A 27,234-nucleotide genomic window follows, 5' to 3' on the forward strand; every position below is an offset into this window, starting at 1 on the left:
AGGCCCACCAATAGCCAAAAAAGTCCCACACACTGACTTTTCAGACCAGCCCATCGTGCACTACCTGATTGTCCTATAGGCGAGTCCAACTCTGTTTACAGACAAAAACACTGGCTGATTTCTGAACGATGAATATAAAACATGCTAAGGTAATCCAACTAAGTGATTACGTTTATTTTTATATTTCACAATTAGGTTAATCCTCCATTCCGTACGAGAGAGTTTCTTGAATGTGCTTTTACTCTTGTATAGTTAATACTTTGAACTGAGTAACATCCGTGTCTTTATAATGGACTACGATTGAGAATTCTGGAGTTTAGGCTGAAGAAAGTGACTTTCTCACGGTGGCTGTCACTGGATCAAAAATGTGTTCAGAAAATGGCCGTCTAATCCGTGGCCTCTGGACACAGTGCTCAGAGCAATGGTCATGTATGCCGATTGCAATTGTTATTCTATGCAAGTGTGTGTGAAGGAGATAAACAGTGGTCAAAATATTGACAAGGGGTAAATGAAAATGCAGTACTAACAGGTAAGTGGGCGTTGACTGACAAGCACCATCTCGCTATGCTTTCTCTCCAGGTCATTGACCTATAAGAAGGAGCCACCTCATGGTACAGATGTCTCTAAATGGCACAAAGGTGCAATTTTATTCCAGTGCTGCAGTGACTCTTGGAGACCATCTTTGAACCCAGATGAGGAATTTAGAGTGTAAGATCGGAAGCCGGAGGGTAAATATGCAGGCTTAGATAGCTAGAATTATAGAGCATGTCCAACTGACCAGCTTCGTTTTTGATAAAATTAATGCTGATTTAGGAAATTAGGTGGGTTTAATATGTTTGGACTTTTTAAAGCCAGTCATTGGCGCACACGTGCAATCCTTCATTTAACAATATGAAATGAGTTTTGGAGGTTACACAAAATTGTACATTTCTTGAACGTCAGGTTTTAGAGACTACAGTTAAAGGCAGGTTTTCCGAGTTGTGTGAGGTATAGTAGACAGACATGGGTATAGTGCTATAATACTGTAAACTAAATATCATCCGACGAAAATATTGCATCCTAAAATCGTTTAGAAAAATACTGCCTCATTGGAGTTAATTATAGAATTCTTCCCCCAATAGCCAATATTTTTTCAAACAAGTTTTGGGGGACACTATTTTTATCAGGCGATATTTGTGTCAACAACATTCTGACATAAAACCCAGCCAGTGTTGCTCTACAAACTTCAGTATTGAGCCCAGTGTTTTTAATATATTTATAAATGATTTAAGAATAAAACATGGAGGAGCATGCGGACCAATGAATTGGAATTAATTAAATAATACAATAAACTTTAAAGGTTCTGCTATGTTCTGCTGCAGGATCTCCTAGCTGCTATTTGTGTGCAAAGGGCCTGATTGGTCCATCTCGATGGTGCTGGGATCGTCACAAAGCACTGTGAACTTCATCAAGCCATTGGTGCATGCATGGGAGACAAAACAAAAAATCTTTTCAATGAATGGCGCAATGTATCACGGGTCGGCTGGCCTATTGCTAGTGTCCACGGAAAGCCAATAGGTTAGAGGGGGAGTCAAATGATGCTAGTGAACGCCTGCAGTACCAAACAGAGGGGACGCTGGCTGGGGCATCTCTAGATTCACCAAAGGAGCTCTTGAGTCCCACTCTTGGTGGCAGCATTGGAATTTGCTTGTGTGACCAGATCTTAGGCAATGGGACACTCACAAGCATTAGTCACACCCAGTGCCATCTTTTCAGTGTAGTTTCAGGCCATTTTTATTGCCAAAGAGCACCGCAAGGGTTACCATCTATTGCAGGATTAATTAATAAAAAGTGGGCACCTAGTTGCACGTTACGCCTAGTGGCCTAGAGCTGTGTAACTGTGTACTAGGCCACACATGCATCCCTGGGCTCTGTTCAATAATGTTGCTGTTTGGGGGGTATAGAAAAGGAAAGTGTTGAGAACTGTTACGTTGCTATTACAAAGGGAGGTCGGCCATTTTGAGGGTGCTGGCGAGGAGCGTTAGATTAAGAATAGCAAGAGCTGCACCGCGCCTGTTGTAAAGGGGCCTGGGGGGGCGCTGGAGGGCGGTGGAGGGGCCTAACACCGGCACGGCGCACACTAGCAGTGTGGCGCATTATCTTATGCTGAGCCTGCAGTGGAGGAGGAGGGGAGACGAGGAGGGCGACAAGAACAAACCATACACACGCACTTAGGGAGGTGGGAAACTCGGAGAGAAGTGCAGTGACGCCGACAAACAGCTGGCCAGGGAGAGGAATGATCTATCTATAATGAGATGAGCAGAGGTGCAAATAAAGAAACGGAGAGACTGAGTGATAGGAAATTAGACACATGCATGGCAAAGCCCACCTGTCTCGACTTTCAGAGGCTTTATCTACCCTTTTGGCTGTGACGAAGGTTTTCTTCAGTCGCTATTCCACACCAGAAAAAAGGGGGAAAGGGTTTGTTTGCTAATTCAAGACAGCATCGGCAAAGATAAAAACAGCGTGACCTATACACATGCCGGCGTCAACACCATCACACATTTGCATCATATTTTTTTTAACATGTACTTTACTGTTCCAAGATGGTGCTACCATTTTTGGAACAGTAAATTAAACGAACCTGTGTGAAAGCGCATCATAGTGAAAGCAGTGGCCTGGTAGCAAAGTGCAGTTGCTGGGCCCTCAAAAAACAGAGAGATGCGCATGCCAACACACGTAGATGACATAAACTTGCGCACACACAAACACATGAGACACACAAAACTACAGGACTAAGGGCCAGATGTAGCAAAGGGTTTTACCCATTTTGTGTCTATGGGAAAATGTGTTCGTACATATGGCCCTAAATGAAGAAAATGCACACACAAACACACAAGATTGAGACAGATACACTAACAAGCACAGGAGAGAGAAATATACACAAATGCACATAATTACATGACAGAATGAACATACACATCGATGAGAGATAAATGCACACACACCGACACATGCACAAGATGCACACACACCACGCACACACGTAGATGAGACCAGTGCACACATTCCTACAAAAGGAAGATGAGCGGAGAGATGCAAGCCCCTATAAGAGATAACAGAGAGAGAACTGCAGAGATCCACACGAGACATACGCGCGCGCTCACACAAATATATGTGAGGAGTGAAGAGACGACATTTTACACACATTTTTATGAGAGATGCACGCGCACACACATGCTGAGAGACTGCAATAGAGGAATTCAAGTATAAAGACGCAATTATGCGGGTCGGGTGGCTGGTGTATGAGAAATAGAACATAGACCCGCAGAGGGAGAGGGAATGGGGTACGTAAATTCCGACAACACAACACAGAAATGTGTGGGACAGGGCTGAAATGGATGAGGTGTGAAGGGGGTAACTGAAAAGAGATAGCAATAATGGACCAGGAGACACAGCGGGAAAGGAAAACGACAGAGACAACTACACACGAAACAGAGAGAAAGCGCGAGATGGCTTGATATGTGACGACAGAGAAAGAGTGATGAAGAGATTAAGCAATAAACAGGAAGAGATGTTTAGACAGGAGCAAGAGACACAGAGAGAAGAAGAGACAGAGAGAGTAGGTGCGAAGATGGCGAGAGACAGGCAACAGGAGGAGAGGGGTGTGACAGTAATACAAATATAGATGCCTGTAGGAGTGAGCGGGAGAGAGACGGCAAGAATGAGTGCACGGGCAGGTAGATCACCAGAGGGAGAGGGGACGAGAGAGACAATCACTGAAAAGAGAGGGGAGGCCGTGATGCAGAGCTTTAAATGGACGGTACTGTCCGGTACGGAGTACCGGCACATGTATATTTGGAAAGAGAGAGTACCTGCACTCCTCAAGAAAAACGTAACACGTTTAATTGGAGAGTACCGGCACTTCTCAGAAAACAGCAGGTGCTCTGGTACAGAGTACCTGCACTTCTATGTTTCCATTTCAAGCCCTGACTGTGAGAAAGAGTAAAGACAGAGTGAAGTGTTCAGGTAGGTAGTGGCACACACATGAAAACCCGGGAGAGAGAGGGAAACTCCCACGGGGGGCGGGTGAAAGTGATGTGGAGAGAGAGATCCACGGAGAGAGAGGGGGTAATACAGCGGGGTAGAGAGAGAATGGAGGGGACCGAGACAGAAGAAAGGGACAGCGGGAGAGATGGAGAAAGCAAGAGACGGGATGAAACAGAGATGCTGTGACTGTGAGAGGGGTGACAGGCGCATAGAAATAGACACACGATAGAGAGATTGGGTGAGAGGGACAGCGAGAGGCAGACAGCGAGGTAACAGGTGGACGGGGTGAGGGATAGTGAATGTCTGTGATGGGTGAGTGGGAGGGGGGCGTCGAGCGCTGCAGTGAGAAGATACATGGATGTAAGGTACACTTCACCCTCGTGCACACAGGGCACCGACGCCATCCAGCTGTAACAGCAGGGCCAACGCACCCTCGCCACATCGCCATGTCTCAAAACCATTCAGATAAAGTTACACGTGACCGTCAGCACTCCGCACGCGGATGTGCACATCATGGCACTACAGCTATTCCTCCAAATGATGCTCACACATCTAAACACTCCGCCGAATGACAACTAGGAAAGTTCTCCAGCACAGCCACACACACACACAGCGCATCACAGATGAATGAACTGGGATGGATTGATTTCCCTATTCACACTGACCACCGGGAACCACTAGAACACTGGCCATTCGTGCCATCTCTGCCACCCAAGCAACAGTCCATAACCCATCAATGGGTCCCCGTAACTTAGTGAAAAGGGCGCCAGACCAAGTGCAATTAATGCGCCTCACTAGCAGAAGATGCTAAACAAATGCTGTCAACGTAAGACAACACAAAATAGCACACCATAACAAAGGTAACAGGCTTCAAAAAATCCATCCAACCGTGTCACAAGTTTAGCGGAATCCATTCGAGAGCTCTCAGGAGAGAGAAGGCACAAACATGAGTCAAGGAAAGAGGAAGAGAGACTGAAAAGTGAGCGAGGCAGCGAGACAGACAGCGCGCAATGAAGCGCATAGAGGGGAACTGGAGAACGTGCACCCAGAAGGAAAGAGACAGAGAGGAGAGGAAGGGAGAGGAGATAAAGGGTGGAAGTGGAACTGAGAGAGAGCAAAGGAGAGGGGAGAGAGAGGGTGGGATGAGAGAGAAGGGGACGAGCGAGAGAGGAAACGAGAGGATGACATTGGGGTAACAATAGACAGCATGAACAAGAAAGACAAAATACGCTGAGAGCACACATGGGGCCAGGCTTAGGAAGAAAGTGCACAGTTTGCCCTCCTCATGCTTCCAATGACCTTCACCGAGCGTTCACATTGCAAAATGAATGAAACAAATCACCGACTAGCACCATCTTGGCAGCTGGCATCAGCGCCAAGTTCCCCTTCCCTTGGCATTGCCACCATCCGCTGCAGCAGCTGGTCCTTCGCTGCCTGTTGGCTCCATGTCAAGGTGGGAGTGCTAAGAGACATTCCCTTGGCCTGATTTCAAACCATTCGTCGTCTCCATAAACATACCGCTTGCCTGGAATGTGCCGCCCCGTCCTTGGAATGTGAAGTCCGTTCAGGTGGCAAATAAATGACTTCAAATGGCAGGCAAATGAGTGTAACAAAAATAAAATCCAATTGTGAGGCCCTTTCTCTCCCACCTAGGTGAAGCACTCCTAAAATATGCCAAGGTGTTCTCCACTCGCCTCCTCTCTGGTCACGTATCCCACTTCCATGCCATCCGGCGGGGACTGGCACTGCTGCCAAGAAGCTTTGGCGCACCTCCAGGCACACCAGTGTTATTTGCCCGCTCTCTCTGTGCCCACCTCTTCTTCACCGCCTCCCCACCGGACGGCTTCCAAAAACTCCTCCAATCTCTCACTGGAACCCGGGCCGTGCCAGCTGGCGCACGGCAAGCACGTGCCAAGACGACAGGCGGCAGCAATGGGGGCCTGGAGAGTGGGGGCATGGAACAGCCGCATCTTGGCATCAACATGCCCATTCCACTTCCCTCCTGCGTCACGGACTAAGGGGAAGATACTGAAAAAATACTCTTCGCCCCACAAAGGAAGACTACCTACCCATGTCAGAAGCCATTCAAAGAGTTCATTGGGAAGCGTAGTTCTTGGACCTTTTGCATTTTTGCCACCAAACCCTTTAGGATGGCAAGAGATAGGGGATAGTTAGAACCAGTGGCAAGCACTGAGATAAAAAGACTTAAGGGTTTCATGGTAAGCGGTTCGTGGGCGGGAACAGGTGTGATAGTCTGAAGTCTGTGCCAGACTCTTGAAGACCTGTGCCAAGAGGAAAATGTGTCAGACGAGAGCGCAATCCTTTTATAAAGAACAGCCTTGCAGAGCATCATGGGACAGTGAGGGGTGGGACAGAGAAGGAAGCACGGAAACGATGAGTTGGGTGGGGGACAGAAAGCAAGATCTCACTTCATAAAACCTGAATAGTTTAAGAACTTGAAGAAAGGTAGGGTGGTGATTTTACCAGGCAGCAGACTGGTTCACCAGTATTTACTCAATTCCCAGGAAGATCATACATTTAGTACCATCTGCAAAAAAAAAGATGGATCTGAGCCTTTCTGTGACCTCAAACTTCTGAGGTTCAAATGAAGACTGATGATCAGCCCGGTTCCATTCATCACATGTATGTTTGAAAATATGCTCAGTATTTGAGCTGAAGGATTTTTGTGACTCCTTCCAATATCTTCCACTCCACCAATAGATCTCATTTGTCAATTTCCATCTACTCCCACCCACAAATCCTGCCAGAGACAGCACAAGACCAGTTATTGTTGATTTAAGAGACTGTAGAACGATGGTGTTGACTTTTGTAAATTTACAAAAGTCAGCTTTATTATTTTGCTTTTCAAAATGCTGACAGGAAAGTTCATGCCCATCAAAAACAAACAAGTTATTTGGTTCGCCTCCCATCTCCACTAGTTGTCAATTCACTCTCATTTTACACCTCTCTGTAAATTATTCAGTGCGTCCGCACATTCCAAGCATCACTGGAGAGATGGGCTAAGATGCAGCTCCATACACACAACCCCTCCCTTACTGATAATCACAACCAAGAAGAATTGTCAGTAACAACAGACAAAAAAAGAAAATCCTCTAAAACTCAAAATCTAGGGTCCAGGAATCTCAGTTCAGGAACAAAACTAACTCACCCCGAAGGATTAAATCAAAACCCAGAATACATGACTCAAGGTCACGTGCACAATCCAATATGCAACTTCCAAACACTTCTGTACTCCAAAAGCAAGTGCAAGAAAGAAACCGGCAGAGGAACACAGATTGTTCATAAGTACTGGGGCTCAGAAAACGCACCCCACATTATGAAACTACAAACAGCTCCACGCGTGAGCACCGAGGCTCGACTCTGCAGATACCAGCTGCATGCCAGACAAAGCCGCATGACGACTGATTGAACTGTACGTCACTTTACAAGACTTTGGAAGAAAAGAATACAATAAAAATAATTTGGAGGTGTAAGTCTGCTTTTCTGTGAATGAGAATAGTTCCCACCAATAAGCACCAAGACATGACTTATCCTCGTCACATTTCCATCTGAAGCAAAACCGAACAAGAACAAAACAACCAAAGAATGTAAAACCGAACATCATCAAGACATGGGCGCAGGATGCAGTACGGAAGAGCAACAGTATCCCTACAGAAGAGCCTAAACCAAACAGCAAAAGATGCGGAAGGGAACAGCAATCAAATGTTAGATTAGGATGCAAAAATGAACGGTAACAAAGCGTTCTGCTGGCTGAAAAACCAAACAGCAAAACCACATCCGCTGAAGATTCAAAACCGAAAAGCAATAGAACATCTCATAATACAAAAATGAATGTTCAACCAAGATCCCAAAGGATGTACAAGCAAACAGTAACAATACATCTTTTCAAAATGGAAAACTGAAAAGCAATAATGCATTTCACCAGAATACAAACTGAACAGCAAGAACGCACCCCCATAGATTTCAAAATCGAACAGTAACAACGCATCCGTTCATGATGCAAAACCAAACGGCAATAACACAACCCCTCGGGCGGCAAAAGTGAATAGTAACTATGAATCCCAGTTAAATGCAAAATATAAAAGCAGCAATACATCTATCAAAGAGCACAACTGAATAGCAATAATATATTCTTATTCACTAAGGATTTAGATCTAAATAGTAACAATTTGTCTTCTCAGGATCCCAAATCGGCCACTATAATGTAAAACCTGCGACCAGCAACAGCACACCCGAGCAGGATGCCCAACTGAACTGCAACAATGCACCTCAGCATTACAGAAGAACAGCTTCATAGAGGAGCACCAACTCCCCACAGGAGTCAAAGTAACCCTCTATGACTAGTGATGCTTGCACCATGAAAACCTATATACAAACATTTCTAACTCCCCTCCTAGGCAAATACACACTAAAATGAATACCATAACTCAGACTTTTCACTCACAACTAGTCACACAACTCAAGCACACAATGCCCACACACTCAACCACCTAACAGGACAGTCAACCAACCTATCAAAATAATCATGTTAACCACCGCCCATCCAAACGGACTGCAGTACAGGCCAGAAAGATAGAACTCCAAATATGAGTACCACTACTCAGACAACTTCCCATACACTCTGGATCTATGCACATAGAAAAGACTCACCACTTCACACTTCACAGGATGCTAGCCTGGAAAAGCAAATGATACATAGACTCATATGTCCTCACTCACTGAAGATGCAACTGAATGAGAAACAGAGGGCAGAAAACAGGCTTGCAAACCCCTCTTTCATGCATGATTGAAGTATAACCAGGAGAGGTACCACAGAGGTGGGTGAGTTTAGGTTGCAAAACACATGGCCCAATAATGGTGAAGCAGATGATGCCTCGTTTCCTTCTAATTTTAATAAAACAATTCTAACATGTTGGGTAGCAATAATTGTTTAAGCACAAGGTACAATTGAATGTCTACTGTGTATTACAGAAATGTTTAGATCCAGTCTGTATGAGTGATGGGCCTTTGGGAATAAGGCACTTTATAATTAAATTTAGTCACAAAAATGCACTGGATGTGGGAAAGTTTTCTATGTTGATGTGGATATAACACAAGATACCGGCGGTGGAAGAAGTAGGCCGACTTCCACACTTGTTTTATGATTACTTGAGGCACAATGTTTAGAAGTTATGGTGGGAGTACATCTGTAATATCCCCCCACGTCATGTTCAGCAGCTACCAATGCCACCTTTGTAAACATCCAAGAAGAATTGATAATGTCCAGGGATGAGGGTCATTCCCACATCCTCATTTTTCTGGACTGCTCTGCGGTGTGTTATATCACAAACCCCATTACTCTTCTCCATCGCAGAGAGAATCTCTGTGGAATGAATGTTGAAGCCTTGTATGGGGTTTAAGTTCTTTCTTTCAGTTTCTACTCTGCAGATTAAAATGTGAAAATACAGCACTAATCTAGCCACCTCTTCTGTTCTGATGGACCGCGTTGGTCATTATCTTCTTAAACGCATCTATAATATCAGGTGCATATGTGGGTGCCTTTAATAAGATGGCCACCCTTTGCTACATGTTAAAATACCTGACAGCAGGTAAACATGGCAAATACTGGAAATGTAAAATGGGTAAAGGATCATTTTATCATCTTCTCCTTATGACAGGTTGCGAAAGAGATAGAAACTGAAAGGCTGTCAAGAATCCAGCTACTTTCTGGGGTCTTTCTACAGAAGAGTGGGCTCCTAACTGGTTAGGAGATGAGAAAAGATATCAGGCACCAAGTTGTGGAAGTAGAAGGGTCTGACAACTGGAGAGTAGTTCTGAAAAACTGGAAGTCCACAAGCATAGGCAAAGTTGCAATTTGTTTTTCTCAACTCAAATGTGTTACATGACCACTATGGAGAGAGTGCCGTGCGAAATGAGACAGAAAGACGAATGCCTTGTCAAATGTGCACACTTTTGTTGAATTATATGCAGAATAAGCTGAACTTGGCCCTGAAATGTTAGCTCTGTTAATAATGTGCCTTAATTTCCTTTTTGTGTTTTATTCTGATTCTCTTCTTATACAAGTTAGAAGGCCGGAATGTCAAAATGTATAAGAGATCTATAGCCATTTTAGAACTTTTTATGATATAGTCGTCCTGTAAACAAAGGTTAATACGTTTGTAAATAACTATTCATGACACAGTTGATAGGGTGTATAAGCATTTTTATTTTTTACTCTTTGTGTAATTTGACTTCAAAAAGTAATGTATTTGTTTATCACTCTCATAAAAAATATATGTATTTTTTAAAATGGTATGACTCTAAGAATTACTGAAAGGTGCAGTCCTGTCTCATGCACATCTATCAATGAAAATGGTATCACCCCTGATGCCTAAATGGTTTGGGGATTTCCTACTACTTGGGTCCAACTCACTTACCACACTTCTATTCAGTTTGCCTTCCACTCAGAGCTGTACTCTCCATCGTGTCCGGTGAATAAATGCGTAGTCACCCCTAAATATGACTTTCTGTTAATCCCACACATAAAGAAAATACCCATATCAGTTTCCCCCTGCACTGGCGCTAAATTTAGCTGCCAGCGCCAAAGCAGACATCCTTGCACCATAGTGCAAAGGTTTTTGCATTGTGGGGTTTGATTGTTTATGTGCAGGAAAGTGCCCCTTCCTGAACATAAACAATCTACGATGGCTATTTGGCACTTCTATGTGTGCTGCAGAACGCCGCACACATAGAAGTAGCAAATCGTCATTTTTGAATGATTGTTCATGTGCAGGAAGGTGTTAACAATCATTCTTGGCCTTTGGCTCTTTCTATGTGTGCTGCAGCATGCAGCACACGTGGAAAAAACAAAAACGAGGAGGAATGAAAGTATTCCTCCTTGTTGTGCCGTGCCCAGGGGTGGTGTTAGTTTTTGGTGATACCACAGATTTCAGGCTTGTTGTAATCTGGGGCAGCTTCAAAAACAAGGGGTGTTGGGGTGGAACGCCCACAGCAACACTCATTGCAAGGCTCTCTGACACAGAACACTGTGTCGGAGGGGCCCATTATTACAAGGCGGCATTATGTCACAAAAAGTGGCTTAGCACCGCATTGTAAATGTGGCGCACTGCACAGGACCAACAGAGCATCACAAAGAGTGACGCTTCGGTGGCGCAAGGGCCTTCTAAATCTGACCCTAGTGGCTCCATGTGAAAAAATGCACAAAAAAGGCAACTTGTGATTTGACCTATGCAAGATGACATTTGGAGACAAAACTGAAATGGAGAAAATACCTTTTCAGAAAAAAAGACTGTTACTAAAATCGTAGAGAGTGAAACAAAATAAATTGTAGGCATGTAATCATACTCAATTGTGAGAGAACTATTTTTAAAACTAGGGTGTAGAGCTTAAGGGAGCAGTAGTAACTACCAAAAAGCCACAAGTGACTGATTTTAAATGGGCAGAATCATCAGGATAAGAGTCCATAAGAATGTCAATATTGAAAACACAGCATACACAAAGAAAGCACATTGTGAAATGAAAAAACAATATCAAATGTATATTTATGGTAGTTAATGGTCAAATGTACGTAGGATGACTGGAGTTATACATTACTTCAACTAAACCATTTCCCATATAACTATGGGTTTGCTGCGCTTCCCACATAGTCCATCATCTGCTGCATAATTTGTAGATTCTAACAAAAAAATGTGCTTCTAGCTCAAACGCATCAAATGTTCCTAAAAATGCTGCCTCGTGTGGTACTGATCATAGGAAGGCACTTCACAAAGGTTAACCAGCGTCTTTTCAGTTGCTGAATGCTCTGCTTAGGTGTTACACTGATACTAATAAGGTGACCCATTTGCCCCGGCACTGTTAACACGTGCAAAATATTAAAATAATATTGTCACAATATGTGCTGCTTTATGCTGCATAGTATGCCTCTTTGTCATATAGTTCAGTCAGCCCTGCTGCATAATTTGGTCCCACCAGCAGCATAATTCCAGTGGTCCTACCTATGTTTATTAATGAAAAGTGAAGAATAAATAGCATGGAATTGTGCCTGCACTATCCTGGCTTAAACTATCCATGCAGGAGAAAGCCTCTGGTGCCCGAACTACTTGTATCCATAGAGCATGATTCTTACACATTGCTGTTCCTGCTCAGTTGCATTGTCTCTTTACATTGTAAAATACATTTACTGAAAACAGTGCCTATTGTACGTGAGTTGGGTATTTTTCCAAGGTTTTTTTTCTTTTTCTTACTGAATGTCATATTTCTGCTACCTTTTCGCATTCTATCCATTTAGCCTGACCACATGTGCACATCTGCCCAAAAAGATTTACATTTCAGTACCAGGCTGGTGGGCCAATACTTTATTGGCCAATGTTCTTTCTTCCCGTTGATTGTCCTTTTTTATTTTTATTTTGTGTCGTTCTCATTTGCTTAAACTATACCTCAGGTTACAGAAACTGAGAACTCGTAGTTCATTTTATTTGGACCAGCACAGAATTATATGGGAGGTGCATTAAAACTACAAAAAGGTTTCGAATCCTATCCCGAGTACACCTGCATGCTAGGAAGTATCTGTATGTTCTATTCAAATCACAAATGTGAAATAGTTTATTTGAATTCAGTTTTTTTCTTGCAAGCATATGGCCACCACATTTAGGCAGCAGCGTGTGCTCTTCTTTCGCTCACTATTTTTGTGACAATTGTGTACAATAAAAACGGTATAAAAAGCACAGTTTAAGTAGCTTGCCACCATTTAGACCTATTCTCTGTTTTGTTTTGAAACTGCACCCGCTTAGAAGATGATGGCTGTTCAGAGGATTCACACACTGAGGTTATTGCTCACTCGTGTTCCCCTTTCACTTCACAACACTGGTGAGCAGGAACCTTTTCAGTCTCGTAACCGGGGCACAGAATAGTCGAAGAAAGACCCTAAGGCTTGAATCCTCGCTAGAATAATGGACGAGCAGTACAAAGCGACTTTCGGTGACATTGATAACACTGATGTCGGTGACATTGTTAACACTGCTGTCGGTGACATTGTTAACACTGCTGTCGCAGAGGAATGCCTCTAAGCCTGATGGAAATATGACGGCCCATACTGTGTTCCTGCTCTAAGCTCACCATGTAAACTAAGTGTTTTACGTTTGCACCCTCGGCTGCACGAAGCACAGGATACATATGGTGCAGGGTGTATAACCTGCCTTCCACACGTACATACTTAAGTCTGGCTGCACTGAGCTTATCCTAAGGTGCAGTCCAGGATTTAAAGTCTAAGACTACCAAGGCATGTCAGTGTTCGTGGTATGTGTCTGCCTGCATTCAATAAACACTGGAGGCCGATAACGAAGAGTTTAACTAATCTCACAGTGCAAATACTGCAGGATCTAGAAACACGGAAAGTGAGCCAAACAGTGCAGTGCTTATAGTATCTGTGTCCGACTAGGCTGAATGAACAAGCTACACTAAGGGCCATATGTACGGAAGCTTTTTCCCATAGACATAGAATGAGTAAAATCCATTGGTACATCTGGCCCTAAGCACCAATACAAATAGTGCGTCTGGGGCCAATCACAGAGCCACGTCAGAGAATGTAAGAGAGTACTCCTTGAGTACTGCGCCCTGTACTCATAAACGCTTTTGTGAATCAGCCCCTTTGTTCCTGCCTACACTACAAACAGCGTAGAGTGCAGTCAGTCTTCTTCGCACTACGCAAGTAGTGGTATTATGACGTCATATAGCGGAAGAACGTTCCTTCTTAACAGCACCTCCCTAGCCTTGCAGTACCCCACGCTGCTGAAAAGTGAACAACACGTTAGCCTGAACGTACCCACAGTCTTAACGTTCAGCACTGCAGCAAAAACAGCACATTAGCTAATGCTGGGTGGCAAGAGAACACTCATTTTAGGTCCCACAATGTGCCACCGTGTCCTGAAGTAAGACGGAATAAACAACACAAATCTACAGTAAATCCTCCAAGACAGAGTGCACAACAAAGATCCCTGACAGGACAAGCACACATGACTGGACCCAGTAACTAATACACGACATAATACACTGGGCAGACAAAGTTTCGCTATGACACCAGATAGAATATACTGCAACAACCAACAGCACACTCGTTCAGGACAGACTGTACAACAAATATCCCTGACAGAACAGGCACCAATTATTAGTCCCACTATCTAATAGACACCACTGCTAAAGCATACACTGGGCAGACAAATCTTCACTGTGACACCAGATAGATGGAATAAACAGAAAGACCAACAGCACACTCATCCAGGGAAGAGTACACAACAAAGATCCCTGATAGGAAAGGAGCCAATTACTAGCTCCTGTAACTAACACAAACCCCTACTAAAGGATACACTGGGCAGACAAACCTTCACTTTGCCTCCAGTCCACTATGACTCTGATTAGTGAGAACTCCAAGTATTTTGCACAAATGGAGCTGCGAGACCACGCAGATGCTAGAAGAGCGCTATACAAACACTAGTAACAACGTAAGAAGTTGTGTAGTGCCCAGACTAGGACTGGGGTGCTCCAGCAGAACCGGGTGTAAGTTGTGTTTGGCGGTGAATCACCCCAAAAGGTTAGAGACCTTTTATCGGGCGGCTTTACTCATAATAGAAATATGTGCAGAATGACGTGGCTTTTGTCGACCATGACATCCCCGTCAGTCTGTGAGCCGCTTCCCACCACAGGCAATGATTTAACAGACTGCTTTAAATGGGCAGGTACTCTCCGGTACCGAGTAATGCACTCTATAACATCAGCCGGCCCTTCCCATCCTACAGGCCAGAGGAACAAAAAGGTTTGGGTCGAGGCAATGGGTTGGGAGTGGAAAAGGTGGGCCCAGGAGAGAAGAGAAAGAGCAGGAAAATGGCGGTTTGTTTTGCGAACAATACAAAGGGACCGGTGAGCGAATGTGAGAGAAAGGGGGAGCCGATATCGAGAGCTGAAAGGGGCACAAAAGGCGGTGAAAGGAGGAAAAGAGGAGAAAACAGAAAAGAGGGGGAGATCGTGACCCCTGGAAAATGTTTTACGCAAAAAACCCTAATAGAGTGAGTACCTGCAGTGTGAAAGCCTGACCTGTAGAAAAAGGGGGAGGTTAGGGAGCTCCCTCACCCCACAAAGGCTTCTTAACAGGTGCAAATAATTAATTTGACACCACAATTTTCAGTTCAGCTGATCAATGTGCCACGGGCTGTAAAGTCATTTCTGAAGAAGAATGTGTGAGATACCCCAATTCTTCAGCGCCTGACATGGTACCCGGACACATTATGTTCACTGCAGCAGCAAATGGAGTACAGGTCTATGGGACAATGACGTGAATCGCCCTTAGGTGCCACATCATGGCTGGCTGGGCCAAGATTCCCAACTCTGACAATGACCAATGTCCTCAACCGATAGGGCTGTCCCCTTCCCCCTGCAGCCAGTCAAACCCAGGGTAGGAGGAGGACGGGGGGTACGCGAGCAGGGAGCAGGGGAAGTCAGGAAAGTGGGAGAAAGAGAAGGAGGGGGAGAGTGAGTAAGGGAATAAGAGGAGGGTGGAAAGAAGAGGGGTCGAGGTGGTAAAGGGAGCGGGTGTAAAAGAGGAGAGGTAACAATGGCAGGATGTAAAGCAAAGCGAGAAGGGCAGAGCAAGGGAGATGAGAGGAAAATGATGAGACAGTGGAGGGAAGGCAGAGAAAAGAGAGGGGAGAGAAAAGCTGATAAAAAAAAGGGGCCTGAGAAGTCTCTTTCAGAGACAAATGCCGGACATGCCACCGACTCTTCTACGACCATAATGTCCTCTCAGAGGCACCAGCCTGACGTGACTGGCTTTGCCCTAGGAGGCTTTTCAGAAGCATCTAGCTAAATATGGCTGACTGTGTCCTTTTAGGTGAACCGCTGACTTGACTAACTCTATCCAAAACATGCTAATTTGCTAGAGCCTTACCATCCTTTTAGAGGCATGGCCAGGTATGAGACTGACTTGCCTGTGGTCCAATCAGCTTGCTATTAACACAGTCCGAAAAGTGACCGACTCGCTTGGGGCCCTCACGAAGTGTCTGTGGCACCGGCCTACCTTTACCCTCTCCATTTTCCTATCAGCCGGTGTGCCTTTACCCTGTCAGGTACTGTCCTCTGAATAGAAGTCACCTTTGGGACACACCAGGGGACGCCAACCAATCTTCCAAGATGGCAGGAGATGGCTGTAGCCTGCGGCACACTGTGTTCTGGTCCTCTCCTCCCACTCCCTCTCAGCACCCCATCCCACTGTCTCCTAGCAACACCATCTGTTTCTATGGAGACCGCAGACCTGCCTCCCTCCCCGAGTGATGGCGAATGGTTGGAACTGCCGCTTTCTAGCAAGGTGGGGGAGGGGTAGGTGTAATGATGCTCCGTAGGCTTCATTCCATCGCATGGCTCTCACCCGCCTACCTCCATTACCCACCCCCTGCCTGCAGGCAGCTGGCGGCGACCCAGAGGGTGCCACGCCTTCTCGCGTATCAAGCACCTTTTCCTGCTCGGGGTAGGTGGATGCGGGGTAGATGGGCACTTCAGCACGGTAGAGGATCCGTGTTTTATATTTAAGGTCCCTGGTGTAATGATGCAATCGCACGTTAAAGTAAAGAAATAGGTTGCTTTGTTAGCAGACCCGGTTACATTTGGAACAGGAAAGCTTGGAAGCCCGGGCACAGCCATCCATGCGCTGAATGCCTTTGTGCGGGCGCATCCGCGGGGTTGTCACGGGCCCCTGGGGTCTGCGGTGCTGCTTTCCAGACCGGAACTGCCACACTACTGCAATGCATAAAATCAGGCGGAATATTAACCCCACCCCCATGTCGGCCCTTGAGAAGCGCAGGCATGTCGTGATATGTCCCGACCCCAATAAGCCAGTCTACTTCCTATGAAAAGAGGTACCAAGGAGTTAACGGGGACGTCAGCGTGGCCCCGCCCTCTTTGCTCCCCAGATATGAATGGTATTGACTTAAATAGGTCATTTACTGCGTGCACACATCGAACGGATTTGACTGCTGGTGTGTCTCGAGGGAGAGCCTGGCTTGCGATGGAGGTTGGGCGGAGGAATGTTTAGAGCAGGACAGAGTATGATGGTGATCTGTTTTGACCTAACCGTGACCCCCGTGACCCCTATTAAATTTTCCCAATGTTCTAAAACTCTTCCACTTCCTCCTCCAAGTGCTTAGCCTTCTTGCAAGTCCAAAATCCGTTTGGGACACAGTGACCTTTTCTCTCTCTGAAGTTACACGACACAAACAGCCATGGATGGAATACATTTCTTAATATCAACCACTGTCCGTTACTGTGGGCCACATTACATTCATTCATTTTTAGCTCATCTGTGCCATTACAGAAAGGGACAAACCATGAGCCCGAACCCACTCCACAGTCGCACCCCTTCAACCGGCTCCTGTACCTCACTCTCATCTCAGACATAATTCCAAACGTTTTCCCAGAAGCGGGAAGACGCGGTGTATTCCTAAGGAGCCTCCGTTGCACACAAATTGCCAAAATCCTGAGCGTTATCTATATTAGTCGAAGGCCAGAAAGACATTATTTAAATGATGCTGGTGATTAGACCTGCACTTTGGTGCCTGGCTGTACCGCTCTTCCATCCCTCGCCATCTTGCTCCGGACAGCGACCATATAGTCTGTTATACCAAGCCCTCCCCTGGAATCTCTCAGCGCGAAAAGCAGTGGTTTCCCAGTTTCATCCTGTTAAAAACGGGGTCTCTAGCTGGCAGTCGGTCTGCACCCTGTCCAAGTAGGGGCCCTCACTCTAGTCAGGATAAGGGAGATACCCGCTCAGATAACCCTTGCTCACCCCCTTGGTAGCTTGGCACAGGCAGTCAGGCTTATCTCAGAAGCAATGTGTGAAGCATTTGTACATAACACACAGTAACACAGTGAAAACACTACTAAAGTACACCACACCAGTTTTAGAAAAATAGCCAATATTTATCTATTTAAAACGAGACCAAATACGATAAAAATCCAATATACAGTAATACAAATATGAATTCTGCAAGATATACTCAAAAATACAGTTCCTTGAAGTCAATAGCTCCACCTGGGGCGATCACAGTGTCGTGATCAACAAAACCAACAGTTCAGGCCAGTTGCGGTATCGCGGGCCTGCTATGGTGTCGGGAAAACCTGCAAACAGTACCTTGGCTTTGTAGGGCGTCGTGATCCTCGTGGTGAGCTCCGGAGAGCAGAGTCGCTGACGTAGCGGTGTCGGTTCCAGAGTCGGTGCAGGAGTCTTCGGGCTTTGAAGTCACATGCGTTGCTGATCGAACTTCGGGTTGATGAAGTCAGGAGCGCTGGCGTGGATGACGTCGGGGCTACAGTGTGAAGCAGGACGATGCGACGTGCGGTGCCCACAGGTCACTGTGCAGGCAGCAGCTCGTTGACAGCTTCCAGCGACGTTGGTGAGACCAGGGCTGCAGTGTGAAGCGGGGCGGTGCAAGGTGCGGTGTCCACAGGTCACGGTGCAGGCAGCAGTGTCGTAGTTGCGGAAGCGCTGTCGTCAGTAGGCCCAAGCCAGCGGTGCGGGACGGGACGGGACGGTGCTTCATGACCCTCACGAGCGGTGTCCACAGGCCACGGTGCAGGCAGGGATGCCTGGTGACGACACTGGAGTCGATGGTGCTGGCGTCAGTGGACAGGGGCTGCAGTGCGGGACGGGACAGTGCTTCGTGCTCCTCACAAGCAGTGTCCACAGGCCACAGTGCAGACAGTAGTGCTGGTGTCAGCAGGAGCTGTGTCATCCAGGGAGGCACAGGCTGCGGTGTGAGCAGGCAATACCGGAGTGCGGGGCCCACAGGTCGTGGTGCAAGCAGCGGCTCAGTGCGGCGTTGGCATGCCACGATGCAGGCCAGCAGCATCGTTGGTGGTGTCACAGTGGTTTCTCCTCTTAATCAGCACAAAACACACAGTTCCCAGTGCTGCAGGTCGAGCAAACTGAAGACTTTGGTGTCCCTGAGACTTCCAACAGGAGGCAACCTCTACTCCAAGCCCTTGGAGAACTTTCTCAAGCAGAACATACAGCAAAGTTCACTCTTTGTACTCTTTTCAGGCAGAAGCAGCAACTGCAGGCCAGTCCAGCAAAGCAACACAGCAAAGGGACAGTACACCTCCTTCAGCTCTTCTCCTGTGCAGAGGTTCCTCTTGATTCCAGAAAGATTCTAAAAGTCTGGGGTTTTGGGTCTTCTTCTTATACCCTGTTCTGCCTGTGAAGTTGGCAAACTTCAAAGCAAAGTCTCAAGTGTTTGCAAGATCCTTCCTTGTCCAAGCCAGGACCCAGATGCACACCAGGGGGTCGGAGACTGCATTGTGTGAGGGCAAGCACAGTCCTTTCAGGTGTGAACGACCACTCCTCCCTCCCCTCTAGCTCAGATGGCTCATCAGGATATGCAGGCTACACCCGCCCCCTTTTGTGTTACTGTCTAGAGAGGTGCAGAACAGCCCAACTGTCAAACTGACCCAGACAGACAATCCACAAACAGGCAGAGTCAGAATGGTTTAAGCAAGAAAAATGCCTACTTTCTCCAAGTGGCATTTTCAAACAGAAAATTAAAAAAACAAATTCACTAAAAGATGTATTTTTAAATTGTGAGTTCAGAGACCCTAAACTCCAAATTTTTATCTGCTCTCAAAGGGAATCTACGCTTTAAGGATATTTAAAGGCAACCCCCATGTTAACCTATGAGAGAGATAAGCCTTGCACAATGAAAAACAAATTTGGCAGTATTTCACTGTTAGGACATACAAAGCACACTAGTATATGTCCTACCTTAAACATATACTGCACCCTGCCCCTGGGGCTACCTATGGCCTACCTTAGGGGTGCCTGACATGTAGTAAAAGGGAAGGTTTAGGCCTGGCAAGTGGGTACACTTGCCAAGTCGAATTGGTAGTTTAAAACTGCACACACAGACACTTCAGTGGCAGGTCTGAGCCATGTTTACAGGGATACTAATGTGGGTGGCAATGGCCATGCCACCCACATTAGTAGCCCTGTAAACACACTAGTAGCATTTGACTTACAGGCCCTGGCACCTCTAGTGCACTTTACTAGGGACTTACCAGTAAATCAAATTTGCCAATCATGGATAAACCAATTAACAATACAGTTTACATAGGAAGGACTTGAAATTTAGCACTGATTAGCAGTAGTAAAGTGCGCAGAGACAATAAACCAGAAAAAACAGACCTGAAAAAATAGGAGGAAGAAGGCAAACATTTTGGGCATAATCCTGCAAAAAGAACCATTTCCAACACATCCCATTTACGGAACCTTTGATAGCGAATCATTTCCCAACCAGGGTACCATGCAAAAATATTGACTGCAAAACATGTACTACAAAATAGCAGTCATATATATGCACCACACTACAAAAGTTACGACTGACACCTAAAGCCGCTAGCAAGCACTTGCCCTTAAAATGCTATGACTAGAGTGAAAATAACAAATTAGGGGGCACATTTATACTTGTTTTGCGCCAAACTTGTGTCAAACTAACTCCATATTTACACTTTGGCGCTAGACCCTTCTAGAGCCAAATTTATGGAGTTAAAGTCATTTTTAGGACATGGAAACCTACTTTGCCTCAATGAGATGCAAAGTAGGTGTTCCCGTACAAAAATACCTCTATGGCCTTAGCACCATATTTATCCCCCTGTGCTAAAATCACGCACAGGGGTCAAATAATTGTGCAAAGCTTGCTTTGCACCACTATTTAACGCCTGGGTCAGGGCAGGCGTTAGGGGACCTGTGGGCCTATTTCCATGGTTTAACACCATGGAGTAAGCCCACAGGTGCCCTCCCCAGGCTCCAGGGACACCCTCACCCACACCAGAGGAACAGTGGAGGATGGGTTGACCCCATCCCAGATAAGTATAGGTAAGTACAGGTTTTTTATAAGTGCCATTGGGGGCCCTAAAGTGGGCCCCCCTACATGGCACTGGGTACAATGGCCATGCCCGAGGGACCATGGTCCCCTGTGCTGGCCACCGGGGTGGTGGGCACGACTCCTGTCTTTTTTAAGACAGGAGTCATGTGGTATGGATGGTTTTGCACTAGAAAATGATGCTAGGCTGGTTAGAGTCATTTTCTTTTACTCTAATCATTTGTTGGTGAAAAGCCCCTTTCTTCCATATCGCTAGCCCCACCCAGCTAACATATTTTTTTTTTACGCTAGCCTACCCTTTGCACTAGCTTGCACCATTCCATAAATATGGTGCCCGGCTGGTGCTCAGAAAGCCGGTGCTAAACTTTTTGGTGCAAAACTGCATTAGTGCAGTTTTGCACCAAAAAGTATAAATGAGGGCCTAGATATCTACTATTCATACATGCTGCAAGCAGGATGGTTCAGTCAGCTGAACGCTCGTAGCTGAGACATGAGGTAATCTACACGTCATTCATTCAAATCCTGTCAAGGTAAACCCTGCCTTCCATCCTTCTGAGGTCATGAAATTGAGCACCACTAAGGAGTTTACTAGTTACACCACAGTTTTTAGAAATGGCTGAAGCGCAGACAAAGTTATTATTATATGAAAACAAATGCATTTCTGTTTTTGTCTAAAGGTACACAATTAAGCAACATTCAAACAAAATACAAAATATTGAAGTGAAATACATAAAACATCTAATACTAAGTTAACAGTATATCGAGATGCTTTATACCATGAGATGCAGGTCTGGGGAGTTTTGAAATCTTCATTGTGATTACTAATAGAGTTTCATAATGACTCTTTCACAAGAGTGCAACTGCATGAAAAGGAGTTTTTTCAGAAAAAAAGATGGCCTCAGATAGAAACAAGCACTGGCAATGTCAATAGGTCTGGCTTATAAACAAAAGTGCCTTTTGTATCATTGATGGGTTTAGACACTCAGTAGGTCATCCAGTGCTTAATTTGTAAATAGAAGAGTGCCAGTGCTCAGAGCTCTCCTCTGAATCACGCGGCTGCTGCAGTTAAATGTGCGAGCACGGAATGCAGAGGCAGCATAATCCTGAAGCCATCTCGGGCCTCTTTAATTCATTTAAAGCCACTCCCAGCGCTTCAGCTCACTCTTGCAGCTTTCTGCTTTCTCCCTTTGTGACGCTTTTTCGTTTTTCCCTTTCTCCGTCTTTCCCATATGTGTCTTTTGCTCGCAGCAAATGCTTGAGGCAGAAGACTAAGCCCCGGCCCTCAAAAATAAGTGCCGGTGCTCAGCACCGGAAATAACAAGCACAAATTAAGCACTGAGGTCATCACAAATGCACTCCATCACTCATATTTGCACATGTGCATCCATTCACCCATCTATTAATTAATTCTTGCATTCACCCTCTCACACAACCACAATAAAACACACAAAAACTTAAAAAGATATGCAAGATAAATTAAAGGACTACGAGTAGAGAAAAGAAAACATACTGGCATCTCAACATGGTATGCATATAATTGCAATACAAACCTAAACATAGCAGAAGGTGCCAACTTGCAGAGACATTGTATTGTACATAGGGGTGGGCAGAACTCATAGAGTTTCACTCAGTGGATGTTGGAAATGGCCCTTTTTGCAGGGTTATCCCCAAACTTTTTGCCTTCTTCCTCCTACTTTTTCAGATCTGTTTTGCTGGTCTATTGTCTCTGTGCACTTTAGCACTGCAGATCAGTGCTAAAGTGTTCCCTGTGTAAATTGTATTGGTGATTGGTTTATCCATGATTGGCATATTATGTTTACTAGTAAGTCCGTAGTAAAGTGCACCAGAGGTGCCCAAGGCCTGTAAGTCAAATGCTGCTAGTGGGCCTGCAGCACTGATTGTGCCACCCACACGAGTAACCCTGTGAACATGGCTCAGACCTGCCCCGGCAGTGTCTGTGTGTGCAGTTTTGCACTGCCAATTCGCAGTGGCAAGGGTACCTACTTGCCAGGCCCAAACCTTCCCCTTTACTACATGTAAGTCACCCCTAGGGTAGGCCCTACGTGGCCCCATGGACAGGGTGTCATGTATTTAAAAGGTAGGAAATGTACTGGTGTTTTTTACATGTCCTGATAGTGAAATACTACCAACATCGGCTGTGGTCTTGTTTTACCCAGATATATATTGGCTAATTTTCTAAAACCGGTGTGGTGTCCTTTTGTAGTGTTTTCACTGTATTACCGTGCCTTATGTGTAAATGCTTTACACAGTGCTTCTGAGATAAGCCTGGCTGCTCCTGACAAGCAACTAAGGGGGTCAGCAGAGGGTTATCTGAAGCTGGGTATTCCCCTTCCCCTGACTAGAGTAAGGGTCCCTACTTGGACAGGGTGTAAACTGCCTGCCAACTAGAGACACCATTTCTAACAGTTGAATTCCATGGAGCTACATGAAAACTGTTCAAGATTCTGTGTTTTCTGCCATTGGGCAGAAACTGGCTCTTGCGCTCCTCGCACACATTTTTTTAGACAGGAGCTCACTCTGCACTGAAAAATCAGCACAAGTGGCACCACGTTGCACATCAGAAGGTGCTGCTGCTCAAATTGATTTTGCTGCCGCTCGAGTAGATTTTCTATTTGAGCAGCAGCTTTCTCACCACAAAAGGTCATGACCCTCTGCATCCGTCCGTGTTGTGAAATTCTCATTGGGTGCCTTCCTAGCACCTGAAAATCATGCTAGGGGATGCCAATTTTCACTTGCCAACTTACCCTTGGCGAGCCACGCACAAGAAAAAACTCTGTGTTACAAACTCAATGTGGAATAGCCAAAATTCCACCAACTCCGCTGGCAGAGCAGAATTTATCACCCACTCCTGATTGTAAAAATACTTTTGTTGTTTTAAAGTTACAGCATGGCTGCCACATTTAGAACCAATGAGTTGGCCCCCTTGGAATGGTAAAACAATGATACACAATAGACAACAGCATCCCATAATGGGCTCCTTGTTTAATTTAGTGGAAGTGGCTATGTGGGAAGCAGCATACTGCAGATGAAATGAGCAGCCAGCAAGTGACAAACACAGAAATGAAAGGGGAACTATAAAAGGAGAAAATTAAAAACTAAAGGACTAGCCAACTAGCCTCAACACTGAAGGGCATTCATTTTCAGATACATTTACACATGTGATTGGAAAATGCCATCATTCACAGGGCAAGAGGGCCAATGACTGATGTGGACTGAACCATTATTCATGTAGCAGTTTGTCATGAATTGAAGCAGACTGTAAATGACACTCAGACAGACCAATGGCAGAATGGAGCTGAACCAAATGCTCTCTACATATTTGTATGGACATATATGGATATATGGATGAATATGGATATTCATTTCGTACAGGTAAAATGTCAAACTAACTATAACGTCCCTGTAAACTTTGCTTTCAAAGCGTTTTTGACTTGTCTATACCTTTGGCACCATTTGGCAAACCTTCAAGAAAGTTTTCAAAAAAAAGTCTACCGGTGATTCTTTGGAAGCGGGCCAAAAAAAGAGTGGTCAAAAAAGTTGCGTTTCACATATTAATTCCCATAGGACCTTTAGACACGACTACAGTCCAAACCAATGGACGGAATTACACCAAATTTGGCAGAAAGCTAGCTGCAGAATATGCTTTTTGTTATTTAGTGTAAATGCATTCAGTAGTTTAGGAGCTATTGAAAGACAAATACATTTGTATATCTTTGGCTGAGAATACTTTACGAAATTCATGAATTTTCAAAAATATGCATGTGAAAGAAGTATTGCAATTGGCTGACCGCAACCTTACTAGAAAGTTGAGAATGCCATTTTATTTCATGGGTCAAGGTCCCCAGGGGTGAAAATTCAAACTATTCAAACTGAAAGTGGCATAAGGGTCAGGGTGAAGGTACCCTGACTCCAATGGTGTGATATTGGTGTGTTTTAGGGGCAAATTATAGGTTTAATATAATTTTGCACCAAAGCGTGCAATATTTGCAAATTTTCACAAATTTCAGGGCGTGAGCTATAGTTACCTTAAGGCGCGAGTTATAGTTACTTGAAAGAACTCTAACTATAACTGCTGAATTTCTATGGTTTTGTACGAGTAAATTCAGAACCCAGCTGTAACATTAAATGCTTTTCCTATGGAAACTAATCCCTAACCATAACTACTTACTGGCGACTGGTGTAACTATATTAATTATTAATATATAGTAATATATATAATATATAGTAATATATATATATATATATATATATATATATATATATATTTACATGTATATATATATATGTATATATATATATATTCACTATATATATATTCACTGAAAAAAACAAAGGTTAAAGGGATATTATAGTTAGGCTCACGTTTTAAATGTACAAAACCATAGAAATTCACCAGTTATAGGTAGAGTTTCTTCAAGTAACTATAACTCATGCCCTAACTATAACGTTCCTGTAACCTTTATTTTTTAAGTAAATTTGTATTTTTAAAAATTTCTATTTGCTAACTATGACGTCCCTGTAACCTTTGCTTTTTTCAGTAAATTTCTATGTTTTTTTTTAACGTATAGTAATTTTCATTAGTATATGTTAATCCAACCACTGCGGCGCATGTCTTTGGCTGTGCGCAGTATGGGTTGGCCACAGGGCCTGGCCTGCATCCAGACCCTGAGGCCAACCCCCTATAAGCACCCAACCTTGCACCGTGCACGGCCTTCACACATGCGCAGCAAAGGTTGCCTGCAAGACCCGGCCTGCAGCCAGACCCTGCGGTCAACCCCCCTTAACCACCCGACCCCATGCTGTGCACGGCCCTTTGGGCATGCGCGGTAGGAGTTGGCCGTGCCTATCTGGGTGTGAGAATATGTGTGAGAGTGTTATCTGGGGGTGACAGTGGCTGTGAGAGTGTCTGTCTGGGTGTGAGAGTGCATACCTCAGTGCTTTAGTTGGTGCATAAATGTGTGCGCGGGTCTGTGAGTGGGTGCATGAGGCTATCAGTGGGTCTCCTAATGGGCGTGTGTGAGTCTAAGTGGGACTATGAGTGGGTGCGTAAGTATCAGAGTGGGTCTGTGAGTGGGTGCATGGGGGTCTGACTGGGGCTTTGAGTGGGTGCATGAGGGTCTGAGCGGGTCTGTGAGTGTGTGTGTGTGTGAGTGTCTGAGTGGGTGTATGAGTGGGAGAAATTGATTGAAAGAGAGATAGAAAGTGAGAGGGAGAGGGATAGGAAGTTTATAGGCTTTTATGTATGATATACTCAGAATGAGATATTCCTGTACAATCTAAAATAAAAAATGAATCTTTCATTCTTAATAATTAAAATCATTTGTACTTTAAAAAAAAGAGGGAAGCGAGTCCAGCTGGACTCAAATCCTAAATGATCAGTGTGAAGGTCTGTGTCCTTCACACTGAGCTAGTGCTTTATTTTTAATTCTTGTTTTTTTAGCTTCTATCTGAGAAAGTTTCCATATCTCATTATACATAGCATAAGTAAATCTTTTAGAGCGCTGTTTCATAGGACCTAACAAGAAGTCCTGCAAGTCTATATCTTCAGAAAGTGTGTTAAGGTGTCCTTTAACTGCGGCTAACGTGTTAGACTGTACCCAACTGTTGACACAGTTTACCCACACTGTATGTAGTAACTATCCCCGTGTGTTGACCTGAGATAAAGCGAGGATCTGGCCGGCTAATCTTAAAACCCCCTGAGGAATTTAAAAAACGCGCCTGGCATCCATTGGTGACTATTGGCCAAGCCAACCACCCACCAGGACTGGAAAGTGAAGAATTATAGGTACCAGCCTGAATCTTTGCATGTAGCTCTTCTTCGGTGTTAGTCAGGAAGAATTGCCAATCATTAAACTTACTGGGCGTGTTCATTTCTATTATTTTTGCTAACCCAGGACGTCTGTTGAACAGTGTAATAAAAAAAAAATAATTTGTACAGGAATCAGGCATGCTCTAAACAAGGCTTCTTTACCCTGTATTTGCCAATCTTGTGTCCCCCATACACTCTTTAAATCAATAGTGTTCTTCCAGTGATCGTAACCTTTAATGGCAAGATGGGAAACAAAGGAATCTAAATATGTCAGTTTTGTATCTGTTAGCAAAATTTTCCTAATTTTTGATGGTGGTAATTTTAAAAAATATGACTCGGAATTTCTTGTGTCATGCCCAGTAAAATAAGTGAATTTCTCGAAATACCTTTTCGGGCTCCCCACTGGTGGTGTCGAACAATGTTCCCATTGAGTGTAATTAA

General features: G+C 44.8%; 1 protein-coding gene across 4 annotated transcripts in view; it reads right to left on the reverse strand.

Moving 5' to 3' along the window:
• LOC138284884 (peptide methionine sulfoxide reductase MsrA-like) overlaps positions 1 to 27,234 on the reverse strand; it is a 169,693-nt gene that overhangs the window by 100,509 nt on the left and 41,950 nt on the right. The window contains exon 1 of one of the 4 annotated variants that reach the window (XM_069224126.1): positions 5,548 to 5,978. The exons of 2 other annotated variants lie outside the window; for them this stretch is intronic. The gene's annotated coding sequence lies outside the window, so the exon portion shown is untranslated. Of the gene's footprint in view, positions 1 to 5,547; positions 5,979 to 27,234 lie in introns of those variants that run through there. One more of the 4 variants, XM_069224128.1, reaches the window with a different exon arrangement.

Source organism: Pleurodeles waltl, chromosome 3_1, assembly GCF_031143425.1.
Source record: "Pleurodeles waltl isolate 20211129_DDA chromosome 3_1, aPleWal1.hap1.20221129, whole genome shotgun sequence".
NCBI classification, from domain to species: domain Eukaryota; kingdom Metazoa; phylum Chordata; class Amphibia; order Caudata; family Salamandridae; genus Pleurodeles; species Pleurodeles waltl.